Source organism: Taudactylus pleione, unplaced genomic scaffold, assembly GCF_031769625.1.
Source record: "Taudactylus pleione unplaced genomic scaffold, aTauple2 ptg001446l, whole genome shotgun sequence".
Lineage (NCBI taxonomy): Eukaryota > Metazoa > Chordata > Amphibia > Anura > Myobatrachidae > Taudactylus > Taudactylus pleione.
The window spans coordinates 178,881-203,349 of record NW_028285845.1 but is presented as its reverse complement, the minus strand read 5'-3'; positions in this window follow the sequence as shown (position 1 = coordinate 203,349).

Sequence of the window (24,469 nt, the reverse complement as noted above, 5' to 3'; positions counted from 1 at the left end):
CAGTCCAAACCAAAAAAAAAATTATTTTCTGTGTTTGTGAATTGTGTGCGCAGTAGCCACACGTGCATCAACAAAGTAGTGCCAAGCGTGCGCCTGTGTCATAAGTAAAGGGCCGGCTGGCTTGACCGTTAAGGGTGCTGTAACCCCCGAAAGTACACTCCAGTCCTAACCAAAAAAAAATTATTTTCTGTGTTTGTGAATTGTGTGCGCAGTAGCCGCACGTGCATCAACAAAGTAGTGCCAAGAGTGCGCCTGTGTCATAAGTAAAGGGCCGGCTGGCTTGACCGTTAAGGGTGCTGTAACCCCCGAAAGTACACTCCAGTCCTAACCAAAAAAAAATTATTTTCTGTGTTTGTGAATTGTGTGCGCAGTAGCCGCACGTGCATCAACAAAGTAGTGCCAAGAGTGCGCCTGTGTCATAAGTAAAGGGCCGGCTGGCTTGACCGTTAAGGGTGCTGTAACCCCCGAAAGTACACTCCAGTCCAAACCAAAAAAAAAATTATTTTCTGTGTTTGTGAATTGTGTGCGCAGTAGCCACACGTGCATCAACAAAGTAGTGCCAAGCGTGCGCCTGTGTCATAAGTAAAGGGCCGGCTGGCTTGACCGTTAAGGGTGCTGTAACCCCCGAAAGTACACTCCAGTCCAAACCAAAAAAAAATTATTTTCTGTGTTTGTGAATTGTGTGCGCAGTAGCCGCACGTGCATCAACAAAGTAGTGCCAAGCGTGCGCCTGTGTCATAAGTAAAGGGCCGGCTGGCTTGACCGTTAAAGGGTGCTGTAACCCCCGAAAGTACACTCCAGTCCAAACCAAAAAAAAATTATTTTCTGTGTTTGTGAATTGTGTGCGCAGTAGCCGCACGTGCATCAACAAAGTAGTGCCAAGAGTGCGCCTGTGTCATAAGTAAAGGGCCGGCTGGCTTGACCGTTAAAGGGTGCTGTAACCCACAAAGTACACTCCAGTCCAAACCAAAAAAAAAATTATTTTCTGTGTTTAGCCGCACGTATATATCAAATCGATATAACATAAATGGAGGACCAAACTTTCTCCGATAAAAATAAAATAGAGAAAGATCAAGAACCACTTCCTCCTAGTGCTGAAGCTGCTGCCACTAGTCATGACATAGACGATAACATGCCATCAACGTCGTCTGCCAAGGCCGATGCCCAATGTCATAGTAGAGGGCACATACAATCCCAAATGGCAAAGTTCAGGAAAATGACCTTGAAAAAGACATTTAAATCAGCTGAAGAGAAACGTAAACTTGCCAATATGCCATTTACGACACGGAGTGGCAAGGAACGGCTAAGGTCGATCCCTAGTATGTTCATGACTAGTGGTTCAGCTTCACATGACGATGGAAGCCCTCCTCCCACTAAAAAAATCAAAAGAGTTAAGCTGGCAAAAGCACAGCGAAGAACTGTGCTTTCTAAGAAGATATCACAAATCCCCAAGGAGAGTCCAAGTGTGGTGGTGGTTGCGATGCCTGACCTTCCCAGCACTGGACGGGAAGAGGTGGCTCTTTCCACCATTTGCATGCCCCCTGCAAGTGCTGAAAGGAGCACCCACAGTCCACTTGCTGATATGCAAATTGAAGATGTCACTGTTGAAGTACAACAGGATGAGGATACTGGTGTAGCTGGCGCTGAGGAGGAAGTTGGCGAGGAGGATTCTGATGGTGATGTGGTTTGTTTAAATCAGGCTCCGGGGGAGACAGTTGTTGTCCGTGGGATGAAAAAGCCCATCACGGTCATGCCTGGGCAGAAGACCAAACATTCCACCTCTTTGGTCTGGCAATATTTCTATCCAAATCCGGACAACAACTGTCTTGCCATATGTACCATATGTAAAGGTGAAATAAGTAGGGGTAGGGACGTCAACCACCTAGGAACATCCTCCCTTATACGGCACCTGCAGCGCGTTCATAAAAAGTTACTGTCAAGTTCAGAAACTTTGGCTAAGACCGTAAGCAGTCCAGGGACACCTAAATCCCGTTGTCCTGTTGTATCCAAGCGCCTGCAAACCACACCGTCAACTCCCTCCTCGTCAATTTCCTCCTTAGTCAGGATCGGAAGTAGTCCTGCAGGCCATGTCACTGGCATGACTGACTCTCCTATCCGGGATTCCTCTGGAGGATCCTGCATTGCTACGCCTACTGCTGCCGCTGCTGCTGTTGCTGCTGCTGGGAGTCGTTCATCATCCCAGAGAGGAAGTAGGAACACCACTACTTTTACTAAACAATTGACCCTCCAACAGTCCTTAGCGAGGAGGATGAAGTACGACAGCAGTCATCCTGAAGCAAAACGTATAACTGAGGCCTTGACTGCTATGTTGGTGTTAGACGTGCGTCCGGTATCCGCCATTAGTGCAGTGGGATTTAGACAATTGATGGAGGTAGTGTGTCCCCGGTTCCAAATACCGTCTAGATTCCACTTCACTAGGCAGGCGATACCGAGACTGTACAGAAACGTCAGAAAAAGTGTCCTCAGTGTCCTGAAAAATGCCGTTGTACACAATGTCCACTTAACCACGGACATGTGGACAAGTGGAACAGGGCAGACTAAGGACTATATGACTGTGACAGCCCACTGGGTAGATGTATCACCTTACGCAGCAACAGCAGCAGCGTCACCAGTAGCAGCATCTCAGAAACGCCAGCTCGTTACAAGGCAGGCTACGCTGTGTATCACCGGTTTCAGTAAGAGGCACACCGCCGACAACCTCTTAGAGAAACTGAGGGAAATCATCGCCCAGTGGCTTACCCCACTTAGACTCTCCTGGGGATTTGTGATATCTGACAACGCCACCAATATTGTGCGGGCATTACATCTGGGCAAATTCCAGCACGTCCCATGTTTTGCTCACACAATAAACTTGGTGGTGCAGAATTTTCTGAAAAGCGACAGGGGCGTGCAGGAGACGCTTTTGGTGGCCCGAAAAATTTCTGGCCACTTTCGCCATTCAGCGACTGCGTGCCAAAGACTGGAGCGCCAGCAAACACTCTTGAACCTGCCCCGCCATCACCTGAAGCAAGAGGTTGTGACACGGTGGAACTCAACCCTCTATATGCTTCAGAGGATGGAGGAGCAGCAAAAGGCCATACAAGCCTATACATCCACCTATGACATAGGCAAAGGAGGGGGTATGCACCTGACTCAAGTGCAGTGGAGAATGATTTCCGTGTTGTGCAAGGTTCTCCAGCCCTTCGAACTTGCCACACGTGAAGTCAGTTCAGACACTGCCAGCTTGAGTCAGGTCATTCCCCTCATCAGGCTTTTGCAGAAGCAGCTGGAGAAAGTGAAGGAGGAGCTAAGACGGAGCGATTCCGCTCGGCATGTGGGACTTGTGGATGAAGCCCTTCATTCGCTTTGCCAGGATTCCAGGGTGGTCAATCTGTTGAAATCAGACCACTACATTTTGGCCACCGTGCTCGATCCTAGGTTTAAAGCCTATGTGGTGTCTCTCTTTCCGGCCGACACAAGCCTGCAGAGGTGCAAAGACCTGCTGGTGAACACACTGTCAGCTGAAGCGGAACGTGACACGTCAACAGCTCCTTCTTCATTTTCTCCTGCAACTGGGGCTGCCAGGAAAAAACTTAGGTATCCTAAGCAACCCGCTGGCGGTGATGCAGGACAGGCAGGACCAAGTTTGGACATCTGGTCCGGACTGAAGGACCTGGCAACAATTTCTGACATGTCTACTGTCACTGCATATGATACTGTCACCATTGACAGAATGGTGGAGGATTACATCGGTGACAGCATCCAAGTAGGCATGGCAGACAGTCCATACCTGTACTGGCAGGAAAAAGAGGCAATTTGGAGGCCCCTGTACAAACTGGCTCTATTTTACCTGAGTTGCCCCCCCTCCAGTGTGTACTCCGAAAGAGTGTTTAGTGCAGCCGGGAACCTTGTCAGCGAAAGGCGTAGGAGGTTGCTTCCACAGAATGTGGAGAAGATGATGTTCATCAAAATGAATTATCAGCTCTTCCAGGGAGACCAGCCTCCAGAAGGTACAGAGGGACCTGTGGTGGTGGATTCAAGTGGGGACGAGTTAATACTTTGTGAGGATGAGGATGTACACACTGAAGAGGGTGAGGAATCGGTGGATGAGGAGGATGAGGATGACATCTTGCCTCCATAGAGCCAGTTTGTGCAGGGACACATTAATTGCCAGCTTGTTTTGTGGGGGCCCAAACGAACCAATCATTTCAGCCACAGTTGTGTGGCAGACCCTGGCGCTGAAATGATTGGTTTGTTAAAGTGTGCATGTCCTGTTTATACAACATAAGGGTGGGTGGGAGGGCCCAAGGACAATTCCATCTTGCACCTCTTTTTTTTCTTTGCATTATGTACAGTTTGGGGCCTAGTTTTTCAAACTGCCATCCTGTCTGCCACTGCAGTTTCACGCCTAGATGGGTCACGTGTTTGTGCCGCCCACTCGTGTCGCTTAGCATAGTCATCCAGCTACCTCGGTGCAACGTTTTGGACATAAAAACACTATTGTGAGGTGTGAGGTGTTCAGAATAGACTGGAAATGAGTGGAAATTAAGGTTATTGAGGTTAATAATAGCATAGGAGCAGAAAAACCTACAAATTCTGTGATTTTAGCTGTTTTTATGCTTTTTTAAAAAAAAATACAGATCCAAAACACAAAACCCAGAACCCAAAACACGGAAGGGTGGTTTTGGCAAAACCAATCCAGATCCAAAACACGAAGAAAGATCCAGATCCAAAACCAAAACACAAAAACCCGAAAAGTGGCCGGTGCACACCCCTAATATATATATATATACACACACACACAAACATACACTTACATATGTGTATATATTTATACATACACACATATTACATTTTATATATAATCATATATATATATATATATAAATATATATGCTCCTGTTCCCACCTTAACACCTATTAGATAGATAATCTATTTCGAAAAAAATAATATATATATATACACACATATACTCAGGGGCCAGATATTACACTGACCTGTGTGATCATGACATGCTCGGCTGTTTCACTTCTGTAGTTAGGAACCTCAGCCTGCCATACACAGCTTCGGAGTAGGACTAGGGCGGTATAGGGGGGCGGAGTTTCAGATTACTTGGGGGTGGGGCTTCAGTGGGATAGAAGTGGGTGGAGCTTTGGGCCAACTGACCAGCCGAGAGGAGAGGGTGCTATTTATCAATGAGCTGTTAGGTGGTAACGGGCGGCCGGGAGGTGAGGGAACTGGGCTGTTGGTGGTGGTGACAGGAAAAACATTATTTTTCCTATCTACACTGCAGTGTATTCTGTGGGCCTATTTTCAATGGGAGGCCTGTAGCTGAGAGCTCCACCCACCCCATTGTTAATCCGGCCCTGGTTAAAAGGCACAATGATCCCCGTGCACTTTCTAAAAAGTATCAGTGTTTTCATCAACAAGTAGAACTTACTAACTGCTTTTGGGCTCATTTACATTTGGATGTACATTGATTTTATGACACGCCCCTCAGATGTAGCAGTACACGCCCACTTTACCATGTGCTTATAGGTGCTACTTTCGCAATCTCCCTGAAATGCTTTTTCAAAAGCAGGCAAGTATGCTTAAGAGGTGCCAAAATCAGAATACAGACGTATATGCACATTTTATAGTATGTAGATGCAGTGTGAAAATGCATATCTGACTCAACACAATAGCTGTACATCCAGCACTACATGAGCCTCACTCTATATGTTTCCACAGATGCATAGTATGGGCCTGAATGTATCACAGACACACACAGCACACAGATAATACACATCACTGCAGTGTGTAATGATTACATTCTGCTCATCCCAATTATGTTTTTATTTACTGACATGTAGTCATCACATTGTATTTACTATTAACCCCCAATGCCCTGCCTGAGATACATAGCAGTGCCCCCTGCCAGGGCACCTAGTGATGTCATAGTGGCAGCTGATGATGTCACTATTGGAGGTGTGATGGGTATAACAAGGCAGCTGGATGCTTCCTGTGTTATATCTGATATTGCTGGACTAGTGACAGTACAGATATTTCTCTTCTCATTTCTGAGTGGATAAAATGATTTTCCGATGAAGAAGGCGGGAAATAACCATCCTAAGAACCATCAAATGACTGTAAGTATCTCTTATAGAGCCATGGACTCACTTTATTACTGATGGGTAATGGTAATAGGTCACTGTCATATGATTTCATATAAGTTCAGGGAAGCGTTAGATACATTAGTTTTAAAAGCTCCCATTTTCTCTGTATTTATATTATTTACTATAGAGTATTCATGTGTTTTGCTTAGTAGCTTTCCAGACTTTCTAATATTATGTTAATGTTGTTAATGAAAATAAAAGCAAAAATATTGAGAAATGCTGTTATACAAGGGGATGTGCATCTGTATCACTGTTTGGTTTGCTTTATATTAGTGTTTTTGCCGCTATAGGGAGATTACCTGGGCATTAAAAATCCTGCATTGTTCTTATGTCTGTTTCATTATTTCACAGGTCGCTCTGCGCATTCGTCCATTTAATAGGACAGAGGCCAAGAGCAGCGCCCGATGCATTGTACACCAGCTCGGGCCGCAGGTAAGAAAATGCTAATAACATTAATTTAGTTTAACCAACTGAATTATTTAACATTAAACACATTTAATTATACAATTGTTTCCTTACCAATACATTATTCTTACATTTATTTGTTGTTTAAATTTGACTTTATATAGCACATTTATTTATATGATTTTTCACGATTTATATATATATATTTATTTATATCTTTGTTTAGCAATATGATAAGAAAATGTTTTGCTTCATGTATCAGAGGTGGAACGCTATCACAGTCCCCATATACCCATAAGCAAATCAGAGTAATGAGCTGCTGCACAGATAGTGCCAGGTGTTACCTCTCTGTGCACAAGAAATGAGCAAATCATGGACCATTGCTGGACTATGCAAATGCTGGGCCTGCTGCAAAACACCATTGCAGGGCTCCTAAGCTGCTCCTCCCTATTAGTAACCAGCTGAATATGTTTGTCAGACAGGGGTGTGACCCCTCAGACCAGTAGGAAGTGGTGAGCTCTCTGCTTGTGGCTTCCTATTGGTCAGTGTGGTCACACCCCTCTAGGCTGCACCAGCTATTGCTATATCCTCTGAAGATAGTGTGAGGAGAAGATGTATCTATGTTTATACTGCAGAGATGCCGGATAACATCTTCCATCTCACCCTATCTGCCCAATCTGCCCAATCCAGGGCTCTCGGTTCAGTAGGGAAAAAAGATGTCATGCAATTCCCTCCAATAAAGAGGTTATGCTGAGACTTGTAGTTCCACAATAGGTAGCAAACCATTTGAGACACAATCCAATATGTTAGTATAATATGTGTGATTTTACTTTTTTCCATTAATATAAACTGGACTTAAGTTCTTTGGCTCCAGACGCAGAGGTGCTTGTAGGGCCTGGTGACATATACTGACCATGTGTCTTCTCTTTCCTTACAGACAGTACTACTGCAGGACCCTGGCGAGGATCCTGATGATGTCCTGCGTTGCTGCAGGACCAGGGAGAGGACGTTCACCTTTAATGAGGTGTTTGACCAGGCAGCTACCCAGGTGATTGTAATCCTGAGATATTTACAATGAATAATAAGTTAATAATATATATAATACAGTACTCAGAGACATCTTATGAGAGGAGGGTTCCTGTGTTCTGTCTCTGAACGGGTCCCCCCCAAACCATATTTCTTTTGAGGCAGCTGCATGGTAAGTACATACAGTGGGTGCATGGAGTGCAGTGTGGGCCTCCCTGGATTCAGGTGCCCATGTGCACCACACACCCTACACATACATTATACATATGGCAGCGCTGCTCATGCTGCATCTTGTAAGGGAGTAAAATAGCGCATGAGAACAATTTATCATCATATGTGACTATAGCATCAGCCAGTAATGCTTGTACAGCTGTCATTTCTCCTTATTCACTTATTCACTATAGGGCATATTGTTACATTATTTTCATGATTGCTTATGTAGCATCAATAAATGTGTCTCATTTCAGGAGCATGTCTATCAGTCCACAATGAAGAACCTAGTGGATGATATCATCTCGGGGTACAGTGCTGCTATATTTGCATACGGCCCAACAGGTAATATTAATGTTATTAATACATAAGTCTACTTGTTTATATTGTATGTGTAAATGTAGTGAGCTGGTGAAATGAGTGGTGGTAAAACATGTGACCATCTGTACTGTTAGTAATTGTGAGCTAGTAGTTTCCTTACAGACTGTGCAGTTATCCAGGTGGTTCCAGGTGGTTGTACATGGCACAATCCGGGTCTGAGCACTGAATATTCAGTATAGTGATGACAGATACAGGATAATAGATGAATATTTGAACTGAAAACATCCAATAATGGCACGTCATAGTTCTTAAGGATAACTCTTCTATTTGGGGCATGGTGATAGCATGAGAATGGTTACAGGTGTGGTAGTTAGAATATTGTTATAGATTTGGTATATAGTCTAACAATATATTACACTATAGCTGTACTGGTAAAATGGTATTGGATCATATAACTATGTTACAATGTTGTTTTGTGTTTAATAAAATGCCCCAAAATGTGCATATATTAGATTTTTATATAGCATCTTAAATGATGTTTCCAGTTACATTGTCAGCTTGTGATAGGCTGTGGTTACCACTGCTCCTAACTCTCACTGACCAGGGGGATAGGTGCACCCATCACCAAATATGGAGGCAGAACAAATATAGAATAGTGCACAGCCTATCCATTCACTAACAAGCAGTGACATCCCTGAGAGAGTGACCTGATGAGCAGCATCCTGATGAATATTGGCTTAGTCACATGATGTCTGTCGCTGTTCATTACTGACATGACACATTGTATATAATGACATATCTGCCATTCTTTCTTGTAATGTCAGTGAGTGTATGCCTAATACCTTTATATTTATCACAGGCACCGGGAAGACCTTTACTATGATGGGCAATGGTCATGAGCCCGGAGTGATATTTCGCGCTCTGAAAGATCTATATAAGACCATCGAGGTGCAGAGAGGGCAGAATAAGTTCTCAGTGTCAGTGTCCTATGCTGAGGTAAATATATGAGGAATATGTGCTTGGTTTATACTCTATGGCCCGTATTCAATTTGAGAGCGAAAAGCCCGTGCTGGACTTTTCGCTCCACATCGCTGATTTTCTGGGGATAAAGTATCGGGCAAGTGCTCGCTTTATCCCCTATTCAATTTAAAAATAGCGAAAACGGGACCCGGTGAATTTGGATCGTCGAAAAAAAACGGGAATTTTCTGGAAATATTCTAGGGACCCCCCCTAAAGATGTCCAGATATGGGGGTTCAGTCTGGGTACCCCCGATTAGCCCTGCAGAATAACATCTGCATTTTTAAATAGCCGCAGCAGGTGTTTTTTCCCAACATTGCAGAAGTGATGCAGAAGAGCACTTAGCTTTTTTCTTTCATTTTTAAAAGTGGTCCCATCAAATTTGGGGTACATGAAAATGGGTACTAGCATATTTTTAAGTTCCTAAACTAAATTTTTTTAAATTCTGCAAAAATGCACCTGCCGCTACTCTGCGCAATGAAGAAAACACCAGCCGCATATAAGGGAACCCCTGTGGATTTAATTTGTCTATTTTAGAAGTGGTTTTTAGGTTGTTTTTTTTATCACCCCCCAAAAAAGTAATTTTTTTGGGGGTGTCCCGATTTTTTTTTTTTACTTTTTTTTGCACATTTCGTTTTAAGAGGGCATTCCCAAGGGTGCAGGCTATTTTTTTTTAAGCCTGTGCCCCTAAACCCCAAATCTGCACTTTTTTTTCACCTGCTAAAGGTAATTGAAAAATTATCCCTGTTTTTTTAAAATGACTTTTCGCACCATCTACGAAAAAAAACGTGAATTTTCAGGAAATATGCCTGGGACCCCCCTAAAGATGTCCAGACATGGGGGATCACTATGGGTACCCCCATTTTTGCCTGCTGAAGGAAGTCGGAGTTTGTAATAGCCGCGGCAGGTGCATTTTTGCGGCTATGAAGAAGTGGTGAAGAATAGCACTTAGATTTTGTTTGGGGGAAAATAACTATTCCTATCAAATTTGGGGTACATGAAAGTTATTTTTAAAATTCTGCAAAAGTGCACCTGCCGTTTGTCCCTGCAATGAAGAAAACACCTGCCGCATACATGGGGACCCGACCTGAATTAATTTAGATAGTTTGGCACTTTGTACCCCTATTTTTATTTTTAATCCCCAAAATGAAACTTAATTTTTTTGAGGTGTCCCGATTATTTTTAAACTTTTTTTGATGCAGTTTTTTTTAAATGACACTCCCAGGGGTGCAGGCTATTTTTTGTAAGCCTGCACCCCTAAACCCCAATTCTGCACTTTTTTTCGCCAGCAAAATGCTGGTGAAAACTTATCCCTGTTTTTTTTATCATTGACTTTCCGCACCGGCGAAAAGTCAATGTAATTGAATACGGGGGTAATTCAAATAGGCGAAAATGACGCCTATTTGACATGGACATTTTGCCTCAAATTGAATACGGCCATATGTGTTTCATTTAGAGGTGGATGGAACTCTGGGGGTTTGCATAAGATATGCATTTACATACTGCGCATGTACGGGCAGCGGTGAGCATACATAGGCCAAGTAAATTGCAGCACAATTAGACATGATGCAAAGGCAGATTTTGGATTATGCCGGTGCTGGAGGGCTGGATGCAACTACACAGAGTGATGATTGCTGTTAGCAGCGCTATCCTCTGATTGGCTGATTGTGTATCTACCCCATCAGCTGATAGTAGTAGATTCATTAGAATCCCAGCTATGTTATATGGAGTCACGGCAATATATTCACATTACTTAATTGATACCACTAGGACTACTGCAGGACACAATCATCTCATTTGAGTTTAGATTGAGGTAACAACAGATGTTTGTATTATTATTATTATTATTAGCCTAAATTATTAACAAAGTACATTAACAGCTGAGCAGACAAGAAAACAGTGACTTACAGTACAAGACAATGCTGGACAAATACATTGTATATAACTATTGCTGCAACAGTGATCATAACACTGAAATAAGTAGCATGGTTGCAGAAGTCAAGGGTTAGGTGCTGTAAATAATAGTAAGGGAAGGAAAAGCACATTGGGAAGAGGGCCCTGCTCGTGGAAGCTTACATTCTATACGGTAGGGGCAGACAGACAGGGGTGACACAGATGGATAGACAGTGAGCATGGGACAGAGTGTTAGGATGAGAGATGGAAGGCTTTGATGGAGATGTGCGTCTTGAGAGTCTGTTTGAAGTTTTGTAGAGAGGTGAAGGGTCTGACAGGGAGACATAGAGAATTCCAGAGGTAGGGAGCAACATGTGCAAAATCTTGGAGGCAGTCATAGGAAGAAGCAATCAGATGATAGGAGAAGCAGCATTCATTAGTGGAGTAAAGAGGGCAGACGGGAGTATGAAGGGAAATTAGGTCAGAGATGTAACTGGGAGAGGATTGGTAATGGCTTTGTAAGTGAGTGTGAGGAGCTTGAATTGGGTTCTGAAAGGGAAGGGCTTGTAGGAGAGGGGAGTCAGATGTAGTATGAAAGGAAAGGGCTTGTAGGAGAGGGGAGGCAGATGTAGTATGAAAGGGAAGGGCTTGTAGGAGAGGGGAGGCAGATGTAGTATGAAAGGAAAGGGCTTGTAGGAGAGGGGAGGCAGATGTAGTATGATAGGGAAGGGCTTGTAGGAGAGGGGAGGCAGATGTGGTATGAAAGGAAAGGGCTTGTAGGAAAGGGGAGGCAGATGTAGAATGAAAGGGAAGGGCTTGTAGGAGAGGGGAGGCAGATGTAGTATGAAAGGGAAGGGCTTGTAGGAGAGGGGAGGCAGATGTAGTATGAAAGGAAAGGGCTTGTAGGAGAGGGGAGGCAGATGTAGTATGAGAGGAAAGGGCTTGTAGGAGAGGGGAGGCAGATGTAGTATGAAAGGAAAGGGCTTGTAGGAGAGGGGAGGCAGATGTAGTATGAAAGGGAAGGGCTTGTAGGAGAGGGGAGGCAGATGTAGTATGAAAGGGAAGGGCTTGTAGGAGAGGGGAGGCAGATGTAGTATATTTGGAGAGGAAGATGAGCTGGGCAGCAGCATTGAGGACAGATTGCAGAGGAGAGAGATAGGAGTTAGGCAGGTCAGATAGGAGGAGGTTAATAATATACTAATAACCCGCATCTCTACCCCATCTCTGTGTTATTGTGTGCTATACACACACCTGACATACACCTGCAGCTAATGCTGTATTTTAGCTGGAAGCATCTTGAGATAATTCTGGAACAACAAATGCATGAAATAAGCTTTTTCTGTGTCCTCTTTATGTACATTCTGCGCACATATGCGGCCAACTATAAATGATCCCCCTACATGTGTAATTGGGCATAAGTAGTAATCACCAGGCCGTAACAAAGTTTGAGGGGGCTACTAAGACCCTCTATTCTGTTTTTTTTGAAAATTCATGGGACTGGTGCAGAACTGAAAGCTAAGATGGGCCCCTGCCCTATATGTACATTCCTTACAAAAACTTTCTTTATGATATACAGCATCTGGAGAACCACAAGTAACACAAGCCCTTTCCAGAGAGTAAATGTGGATTACACACTTGTGCTTGTATTGCAGAGAGTGATTATTCCTTCATTACATTTTCAGGTCTACAATGAAACCGTTCGGGATCTGCTAAGACCGTCCTCTGGATGTCTGAACCTTAGAGAGGATCCCTATGGTAACACCAGGATAGAAGGGATTGCAGAGTTCTTCCCCAGCAGTCCTGAGGAGGTGACTATCATTAGTCTGTGCTACCCTTATGCAGCATCCATGCTCCACCACTAATCATCCCTGTCTATATTATTATTATTATCATCTTTTAGTTATAAGGCACCACAAGGGTTCTGCAGCACTGAACAAGGGGGATACATATGACAATAGGTTATATAAGTACAGACTAATACAAACATGTTTGCTGTCTGTAAAGAACCTATTAATGTGTGAATGAATAAGCAGAGCCCATGACTATGTGGTCGCTGGTGTAGTGACCCTGCTGTATCTATAACACATGGGCAAGTGTAACTTTATGCGTTGTTTTGTGTAACCACAAGAGTGTTGGTCCATCTATATTACTTTCTTTTTCAGGCCATCGCATTACTGATGAAAGGGAATAAGCGCCGCTCTAAGGCAGCCACAGCTGCCAATAAGAACTCATCCCGCTCCCATGCTGTTGTACAAGTCACCGTAAAGCAGACGAGCAGTGATGGAGTGTGCACGGGCCGGCTGTACATGGTAGACCTGGCGGGATCAGAGCGAGCATGCCAGGTATCACTTGTATTTTACATCTCATTATCATTTCTTTGTATTTCCCCTGCAATGCCAAAGGGGTAAAAATGGTAAGAGTTTGCTATCCTTCTGCAGTGTTCATGCTTCACCACTAGTCGTCAGGGGGAGTCTGCACTTTGGTGTCACCCCTCGGCGGGTGACACCCGGGTGCGGCCCGCACCCCCCTTGTGACGCCACTAAGTACTCCCTAAAAGAGGTCTTTCTCCCCTTAGAGCGGTGATTCCCAATCTGTTACTGCCCACCACCCCCTTTGTTACATACATTTATGTCAGTGACCCCCACCCACTAAGACCTTACTCTTATCAAAGTATATAAATTATTGACTATAGTAATTTTTTAATTAATAACATAATCTAGTATTAAATTAATGATACTAATAATGGAATTACATATTTTTTAAGTAGCTTGGGGTAAATTACATGCAGTAAGAAAAGCATTTCAGCCAATATCACTAACTAAAACTAAGGTGAAAGGGAGTCACTGTCTTAGGACACAAATGAAGTAAATTGTGTAATTAGTTTTATCATACAATAGTTTATGTGTTTATACCACATCCACACTGTGACTGAAGCCAGATGTGTTCTCATTATCTTTTCTGTTTCTATATCAGACTAAGAACACTGGCCAAACCCTGAGAGAAAGTGGCTATATAAACTGCTCGCTTCTGGCCCTAAGGATCTGCATTATGGCACTACGCAAGAGACCAGGCGGCCATATCAATTATCGGGACAGCAAATTGACCTGGCTGCTAAAGGTATGTTATTACTAGGGGTGTGCACCGGCCACTTTTCGTGTTTTGTGTTTTGGTTTTGGATCTGGATCTTTCTTCGTGTTTTGGATCTGGATTGGTTTTGCCAAAACCACCCTTGCGTGTTTTGGGTTCTGGGTTTTGTGTTTTGGATCTGTATTTTTTTGAAAAAAAGCATAAAAACAGCTAAAATCACAGAATTTGTAGGTTTTTCTGCTCCTATGCTATTATTAACCTAAATAACCTTAATTTCCACTCATTTCCAGTCTATTCTGAATACCTCACACCTCACAATAGTGTTTTTATGTCCAAAAGGTTGCACCGAGGTAGCTGGATGACTATGCTAAGCGACACAAGTGGGCGGCACAAACACGTGACCCATCTAGGCGTGAAACTGCAGTGGCAGACAGGATGGCATTGAAAAACTAGGCCCCAAACTGTACATAATGCAAAGAAAAAAAAGAGGTGCAAGATGGAATTGTCCTTGGGCCCTCCCACCCACCCTTATGTTGTATAAACAGGACATGCACACTTTAACAAACCAATCATTTCAGCGCCAGGGTCTGCCACACAACTGTGGCTGAAATGATTGGTTCGTTTGGGCCCCCACAAAACAAGCTGGCAATTTATCTGTCCCTGCACAAACTGGCTCTACGGAGGCAAGATGTCATCCTCATCCTCCTCATCCACCGATTCCTCACCCTCTTCAGTGTGTACATCCTCATCCTCACAGAGTATTAATTCGTCCCTGCTGGAACCACAGGTCCCTCTGTACGTTCTGGAGGCTGGTCTCCCTGGAAGAGTTGATAATTCATTTTATGAACATCATCTTCTCCACATTTTGTGGAAGCAACCTCCTACGCCTTTCGCTGACAAGGTTCCCGGCTGCACTAAACACTCTTTCGGAGTACACACTGGAGGGGGGGCAACTCAGGTAAAATAGAGCCAGTTTGTACAGGGACCTCCAAATTGCTTCTTTTTCCTGCCAGTACAGGTACGGACTGTCTGACATGCCTACTTGGATGCTGTCACCGATGTAATCCTTTAACAGACAGACGCACGCTTGTCGCTGCTGCTTTGAGGATTCAAGTGCGGCTACAGCCCACACAATTCACAAAGACAGAAAAAAAAAAGAATATTTTTATTGTTTGTGGAGCACACTTTGAGGGTTACACCACCCTTTAACAGACAGACGCACGCTTGTCGCTGCTGCTTTGAGGATGCAAGTGCGGCTACAGCCCACACAATTCACAAAGACAGAAAAAAGAAGAATATTTTAATTGTTTGTGTAGAACACTTTGAGGTGTCACCACCCTTTAACAGACAGACGCACGCTTGTCGCTGCTGCTTTAAGGATGCAGGTGCGGCTACAGCCCACACATTTCACAAAGACCAAAAAAAAAAGAACAATATTTTAATTGTTTGTGTAGAACACTTTGAGGTGTCACCACCGTTTAACAGACAGACGCACGCTTGTCGCTGCTGCTTTAAGGATGCAGGTGCGGCTACAGCCCACACAATTCACATAGACAGAAAAAAAAAGAACAATATTTTAATTGTTTGTGTAGCACACTTTGAGGGTGTCACCACCCTTTAACAGACAGACGCACGCTTGTCGCTGCTGCTTTGAGGATGCAAGTGTGGCTACATCGCACACAAGTCACAAACACATTAAAAAAATAGTTTTTTATTTTTTGGAACACTTTGAGAGTTACACCACCCTTTAACAGACAGACGCACGCTTGTTGCTGCTGCTTTAAGGATGCAGGTGCGGCTACAGCCCACACAATTCACAAAGACCGAAAAAAAAGAACAATATTTTAATTGTTTGTGTAGAACACTTTGAGGGTGTCACCACCCTTTAACAGACAGACGCACGCTTGTCGCTGCTGCTTTAAGGATGCAGGTGCGGCTACAGCCCACACAATTCACAAAGACAGAAAAAAAAAGAACAATATTTTAATTGTTTGTGTAGCACACTTTGAGGGTGTCACCACCCTTTAACAGACAGATGCACGCTTGTCGCTGCTGCTTTAAGGATGCAGGTGCGGCTACAGCCCACACAATTCACATAGACAGAAAAAAAAAGAACAATATTTTAATTGTTTGTGTAGCACACTTTGAGGGTGTCACCACCCTTTAACAGACAGACGCACGCTTGTCGCTGCTGCTTTGAGGATGCAAGTGTGGCTACATCGCACACAAGTCACAAACACATTAAAAAAATAGTTTTTTATTTTTTGGAACACTTTGAGAGTTACACCACCCTTTAACAGACAGACGCACGCTTGTTGCTGCTGCTTTAAGGATGCAGGTGCGGCTACAGCCCACACAATTCACAAAGACCGAAAAAAAAAGAACAATATTTTAATTGTTTGTGTAGAACACTTTGAGGGTGTCACCACCCTTTAACAGACAGACGCACGCTTGTCGCTGCTGCTTTAAGGATGCAGGTGCGGCTACAGCCCACACAATTCACAAAGACAGAAAAAAAAAGAACAATATTTTAATTGTTTGTGTAGCACACTTTGAGGGTGTCACCACCCTTTAACAGACAGACGCACGCTTGTCGCTGCTGCTTTAAGGATGCAGGTGTGGCTACAGCCCACACATTTCACAAAGACCAAAAAAAAAGAACAATATTTTAATTGTTTGTGTACACACTTTGAGGGTGTCACCACCCTTTAACAGACAGACGCACGCTTGTCGCTGCTGCTTTGAGGATGCAGGTGGAATCTAGACGGGATTTGGAACCGAGGACACACTACCTCCATCAATTGTCTAAATCCCACTGCACTAATGTCGGATACCGGACGCACGTCTAACACCAACATAGCAGTCAAGGCCTCAGTTATACGTTTTGCTTCAGGATGACTGCTGTCGTACTTCATCCTCATCGCTAGGGACTGTTGGAGGGTCAATTGTTTAGTAAAAGTAGTGATGTTCCTACTTCCTCTCTGGGATGATGAACAACTCCCAGCAGCAGCAACAGCACTAGGAGGAAGTGGTTCTTGATCTTTCCCTATTTTATTTTTATCGGAGAAAGTTTGGTCCTCCATTTATGTTATATTGATATATATACGTGCGGCTAAAGCGCACACAAACACAGAAAATATTATTTTATTTTTGCTGGAGAGTAGTGCACTTTGTGGGTTACACCACCCTTTAAGAAATGAGCCAGCCGGCTCTTTACTTATGGGACACAGGCGCACGCTTGGCGCTGCTCCTTTGTTGATGCACGTGCAGCCACAGTGCACACAATTCACAAACACAGAAAATAATTTTTTTTTTGGTTTGGACTGGAGTGTACTTTCGGGGGTTACAGCACCCTTAACGGTCAAGCCAGCCGGCCCTTTACTTATGACACAGGCGCACGCTTGGCACTACTTTGTTGATGCACGTGCGGCTACTGCGCACACAATTCACAAACACAGAAAATAATTTTTTTTTTGGTTTGGACTGGAGTGTACTTTCGGGGGTTACAGCACCCTTAACGGTCAAGCCAGCCGGCCCTTTACTTATGACACAGGCACACGCTTGGCACTACTTTGTTGATGCACGTGCGGCTACTGCGCACACAATTCACAAACACAGAAAATAATTTTTTTTTTGGTTTGGACTGGAGTGTACTTTCGGGGGTTACAGCACCCTTAACGGTCAAGCCAGCCGGCCCTTTACTTATGACACAGGCGCACGCTTGGCACTACTTTGTTGATGCACGTGCGGCTACTGCGCACACAATTCACAAACACAGAAAATAATTTTTTTTTTGGTTTGGACTGGAGTGTACTTTCGGGGGTTACAGCACCCTTAACGGTCAAGCCAGCCGGCCCTTTACTTATGACACAGGCGCACGCTTGGCACTACTTTGTTGATGCACGTGCGGCTACTGCGCACACAATTCACAAACACAGAAAATATATTATTTTTTTAGCACTTGGGGGGAGCACCCCTGATAGACAGAGCACCCCCTGGACAACACTGCAGCACTCCTTTAGGACTGGGACACTGCACAGGACTTTGGAGTGGACACAGCCCCTATGGAGAACTGACTGCACAACACAGTCCAGCCAGCCCCTATGGACTTTGAAGTAGTGGACACAGCCCCTATTAACAACAGCAGCACAGCACAACACAGCCAGCCCCTATGGACTTTGAAGTAGTGGACAACAGCAGCACTACACTACACAGCCCTAACTCCCACCCTCCCTCTTCACTGTCCACAGCCGAGTGAGAAAATGGCGCCGACGTGGGTACCTTATATAGGGTCCAAAACCCGCGAGACTCGGAAGGCGGGATGATGACATTTTGCCTCGATTTCAGATCCGAGTCAGGCGGGAAAAGTCGAGCCTGATTCGGATCGGACTCGGATCGGGGGGGCTCGGGGGGGTTCGGATTTCAGAAATCCGAACCCGCTCACCCCTAGTTATTACTATGAGATTTCCTACATACATAGGACCATACAACTGTAATTGATGTCAGGAGAGAGAAGGGCCCAGTGTGCAGTCTCCATGCCAGCCTCCCCCTTCTCTTACAGGCACATGCACTAATTATACTCTGACACTGCACTTTCTCTACTGGGCATGTGCAGGACTTTGGCAATATGGCACCCATGTCATTCTCTCGGTGTCTACATTAGTGATTACAGTATAGGTTATGGGTGCAGGGTGTGGACATGTGTACCGTATACCCTGCACCCATTATAGACACACCCCGGGGTGTATTTATAATGGGTACAGGGTGTGTAGTTCAGGGGGGCCTGCACCGCACACCCTGCACCCATATTTTTTTATTTATACTTACCACTCCCACTGAGTAGCGCTACACAAAATGCTTTGAAAATAACCGCTGCTGCCTTTTTCCTGGTGTTTTTTGCATGTGCAGTAGGAAGTCACCAGGAAAATGGCTGTCGCACCATTTTCCCGATGACTTACGCATGCGTAGACTCCGGGCACACCTACTGCTGCTGTCAGTTCACTGATGGCAGCTGATGAGAGAGAAGGGGGCTATGGAGAGAGGAGGGGGTCCATGCTCACTCTGCGTCTGGGGCCCCCTCCTCTTCCCCCGGCTGCTGTCAGAGAACTATCTCTTAATACGCCCCTGGATACACCCATGGCTGATGTATAAGTAGCATTAGTCACCTCTTAGATATCTTGTTGGGATACAAGCATTAAGGAATATGAATGTGAGTTATCAAATAGGGCCATGTGGTATAGTGTATGGGGGTGTGGCCACAGCTTATTGTAAATGCTGAGGTCCTGTGTACAGGGAATGTGGCCACAGCATCTATGCCTGAACCCCAGTCATCTGGAATATTGTTCATAAAACATCATTGCTTTGTGTTATCTCAGACAATGGCTGCAATCAACCATGATATTAGTATTTAGTGCAATCATTTGTTTCTCACAAACATAGTATAAAACAATAGTAGTAGATCTATAAGCTGCTCATTACAATGTACAAGGATTACTCAGTGATCTCTCCTATAACCAGAGCTTTCTCTATCACAGGGCGCACTGAGTGGCAGGAGCAGAATGGTGATGATCACACACATCAGCCCTGCGGATGCTGCCTATGAAGACTCTCGCAGCACACTCACCTACGGGAGCAAGGCCAAGCACATCAAAACACTGGTGAGCAGCCCCAAGGGGTAACGGCATATTTATCTATGTTACTGGGTATAACTGTGGTTCAATAAAGGATTTATTATTAAATAAAACAAATATTATGAACATTCAAAATCAGTTTTATTAGAAGATTGGTTGGAATGTGATCATTTACTTTCTATTGGAAATTCAGCTACCGATTAAAATATGTTAAAAATATCTACTACAGGCTCAATGAGTCATAAAAGCTACACCTGGGGTATTACATGTCTGTGTGAGGGCATGTAGGTTACCCATCCATAATCTACTGTCTCCCTGTTTTCTCTGAGTGTACCGGTGCCCAGTAACTAACTCTCTGCTGTTTACCCTTCTCCTGCAGGTGGAGAGGAACCGTGTTTGTGCCCCCCACAAAATCCCTGAGGCTACAAGAGACGACAAAGTGCAGCTGAAAGACCCTCGTCCTCCAGGTATTTTTGTATCTTATAATGAAAAGATTAAGAGGTCGGTTTATCATAGTTGTGCATGAACAATCTGCATCACCCACTTATCGCAGCAATACAGATTGTAGTTACACCACAAGTTACCATGCTGGGAGGTGGGAGGTATGTTCATATGCTGGTCATTACAGTTACAGATTAGGCAAAGGAAGCAACTGACCCAGGAACAATAGGAACAAATAGGGGTTTACACTTCCAAACTATAATCCATTGACTAACTAAAGCAAAACATATACCAGACATAGTAGTAACTGTACTATTTCTATATTCTTTTCTACAGAGCCAGCCCATAAGAACCATAAGGACAAAGCCCCCAGTTCCAGTAACACTGGTCCTATGAGACGCTCTGAGTAAGTACCTTGTGCAGATATTACATGAACAATATGTAACAATGTGATTTAAGGATAGAAATATAAAGTGATGATAATTAGTGTAATTTATAGATAAGAATAGATTGTTATGAAGTATTTTTTTAGCTATTACTATATAAATGTTATACACCATAATATGTAGCTACAGGTAGATTATTATATTATACTAACCTTAGCTATTGTTACATTCTCTTGGAGTCCTTTAGGTGCAAATGTGTTTGTTTTCTCTTCTTAGGGCTTTGCTGCTTAAATTGTCATCAGTGTTCCCAAGAATAGACCTGGTAGTACCTCAGACCATGGTCCCTATGCCAGAGAAACACCTGGCAGTACCTGAGGCTGTGGTCCCTATGCCAGATAAACACCTGGCAGTACCTGAGGCCATGGTCCCTATGCCAGATAAACACCTGGCAGTACCTGAGGCTGTGGTCCCTATGCCAGATAAACACCTGGCAGTACCTGAGGCTGTGGTCCCTTTGCCAGATAAACACCTGGCAGTACCTGAGGCCATTGTCCCTATGCCAGAAAAACACCTGGCAGTACCTGAGGCCATGGTCCCTATGCCAGATAAACACCTGGCAGTACCAGAGGCTGTGATCCCTATGCCAAGAAAACACCTGGCAGTACCTGAGGCTGTGGTCCCTATGCCAAGAAAACACCTGGCAGTACCTGAGGCCATGATCCCCATGCCAAAAAAACACCTGGCAGTACCTGAGGCTGTGGTGCATATGCCAAGAAAACACCTGGCAATACCTGAGGTAAGTGCTTTCAGTGTGATTGTGGTTACTTACCTTTTTCTTATGTCCTAGTATTTGTATATCTCTTTGTCATACAATGTAATGCTTATTACACTGACATTTACATCTTATATTACTCCACAAGTGTCACAATTTATACACAATATGAGAAAAATAGGTTTCTTGTAATACAAATGATCTTGCAAAAACATAGGCCCTCATTCAGAGCCGCTCGCTATTTGCGGTCGTTCCTTCTAAAACAAGGGGTGGCTATTCAAATGAACCGTTCGTTAATTGCGGTCTGTTCACGCCTCTAAGTCTGAACGAGCAAGCAAAACTTGCAGTTGTAATTTTGAAAAATACGCCCCCTGGCCGCTCGCATCCTACGTCATGTCCGCTATTTATTAGATTAATCGAGTACATCGAACAGCGTATGAACTGCTCGCTATTATTGTGGCTGGTTTTTTCAACTGCTATTTTGCGAGCAGTTCGGAGTAAAAAAAAACCAAGTGATGTGGTCAATGACGCTGCTGTATTAATTATGCACTCCCTTAAAATGCCCGTTTTGACCTTTAAGCACGCCTGCGATCTAATTAAACACCCCCGTTTTCAAGCACCTTCCCCTGTTACCACCCACATACACCTCCCTCTGTCACTCAAAATAGCAGGCATTAGCTATATAGCGAACAAATGATTTTCGGCCGCACTGACTGGTTCGCGCATGCGTATTAAAATCCGTACGCATGCGCAGATGTGCGAACATCGGTCAGAACGAACGAGCGGCCGCTTACGAGCGGCTCTGAATCAGGGCCATAGTCCATTATAATTGTAAATTAAATAAAAGTAATTGATGGAGGACAAGTCCATGTCCATGATTCAATTCAAAGCAATGATGAGTAGCCACGGGAGGGAGCTCCCAGAGCTATTCCATTCAGCCTGATGTTTGGCCCGACTAAGGATTTCTTCTCGCACCCTCCTAGGGGTGCGAGGAGAAATCCAAAAAAGTGCGCTAACAGCCTCGCAGCCGGAACTTTGGTAGAAGAATGCCAGTTCTCGCGACTAAACACCCATGTTTCCGAATTAACAGCTATTTTCCGAATTAACAACGCGCTGAATTGTATCGCGGCCAATAAGATAAGCTAAATGTATAAAACTAAGAAATGTGAACAAAGGCATGAAAAACCTCCAGATAAAACTAGTAAAACAAATTTATTCTAATTATGTATAATACATGTAGTCATCCATTGTAGTATTATAGAATTAAATACTGAAATTCTATTAGATATTCAGATGCCAATTAAAATATGTTAGAAATATCTACTACAGGCTCAGTCATAAAAGCTACACCTGTGGTATTACATGTCTGTGTGAGGACACGTATGTTACCCATCCATAATCTCCTTTCTCCCTCTGTACTCTGAGTGTGCCGGTGCCCAGTAACTAACTCTCTGCTGTCACCCTTCCTCCTGCAGGTGAAGGCGCACCATCTGAGTCTGGCCCACAAGATCCCTGACGGCGCCAGAAAAATCAATGTTCAACTGAGACTTGTCCACCAGGTATTCTTGTACCATGTAATTAAAAATTGAAGGGATTTGTTTATCATAGTTGTGGACTAACAATCTGCATCACAGCTTATTGCAGCAATACAAATTGTAGTTACCCCACAAGTTACAATGCTGGGGTGGCTGGGAGGTGTGTACATATGCTGGACTTTACAGTTGTACATATTTATCTATGTTACTGGGTATAACTGTGGTAGAACAAGGGATTTAGGGGTATATTTAATAAACTGAATTTTCTCTCTCCATACTTTTTACTTTCTATCGCATTTTCCTACTATATAAAGTTTGCTGCCGGGACAGCTGAAGCGATAATGGGCTGTCCCAGCAAATTGTTACTCACTACACCCCTGTTGGCTCCTTCTGCCGGATGTCGGGGCTCTTGTGCACATGCATATCCTGTAGGTCATGCATGCGCAGTCCCGTCACTGCTCCGAAAAGGAGCAGTGAAGCCACTCGCAGGGACAACAGGTTTCGTATTAGCTGTCACCACGCTGGAGCAATGATGAATTTCTGCGGCAGCCACGGTGTTAGAATGTTAATTATCGGGGTCGTTTGGACCCCAATAATTAACATCATGAATAGGACCCTGTGTGAGGACACGTAGGTTACCCATCCATAATCCCCTGTCTCCCTGTATTCTCTGAGTGTGCTGGTGCCCAGTAACTAACTCTCTGCTGATTACCCTTCCTCCTGCAGGTGGAGAGAAACCGTGTGTGTGCCCCCAACAAAATCCTTGAGGCTACAAGAGAAGACAAAGTGCAGCTGAAAGACCCTCATCCTCCAGGTATTTTTTTATCTTATAATGAAAAGATTAAGAGGTCGGTTTATCATAGTTGAGGTCTAACAATCTGCATCATCACTTATCCCAGCAACAGATTGTAGTTACATGCTGGGAGGTATGTACATACGCTGGTCATTACAGCTACAGATTAGGCAAAGGAAGCAACTGACCCTGGAACAATAGAAACAAATAGGGGTTTACACTTCTAAACTATATTCCATTGACTAATACCCCTTTTATACCAGACCAAAAACCTGGGTTTTTGCTGGGTCTACCCGGGTCGCAGCTCAGTGTAAAAGGGTCCCTGAAGAATAACCCGGGGTAAGTAACCTGGCAATTCAACCCAGGTAACTACCAGGGTCAGACCCAGAATGGACCTGGCTAATGGTGCAGTGTAAACGGCGCAACCCGTGTTATGCGACCTGGGTCATGCCTAAAATGAGCTGATTGGTGGTTGTGGAGAAGTCACCTCCCACTTTTTATGATCTCACAAGTTAAGCAGGGCAGACCCAGGTTCAGTGTGAACGGGGCTGACCTGAAAGTAACCCAGATCGATGGTGCTGTGTAAACGGTGTCTGACCTGGGTTGGAACCATGTCTCAAAACCTAGGTCGGACCCGGGTATTTGGTGGAAAAGAGGTATTACTGAAGCAAAACATATACCAGACATAGTAGTAACTGTACTATTACTGTATTCTTTTCCATAGAGCCAGCCCATAAGGACCATAAGGACAAAGCACCCAGTTCCAGTAACACTGGTCCTATGAGACACTCTGAGT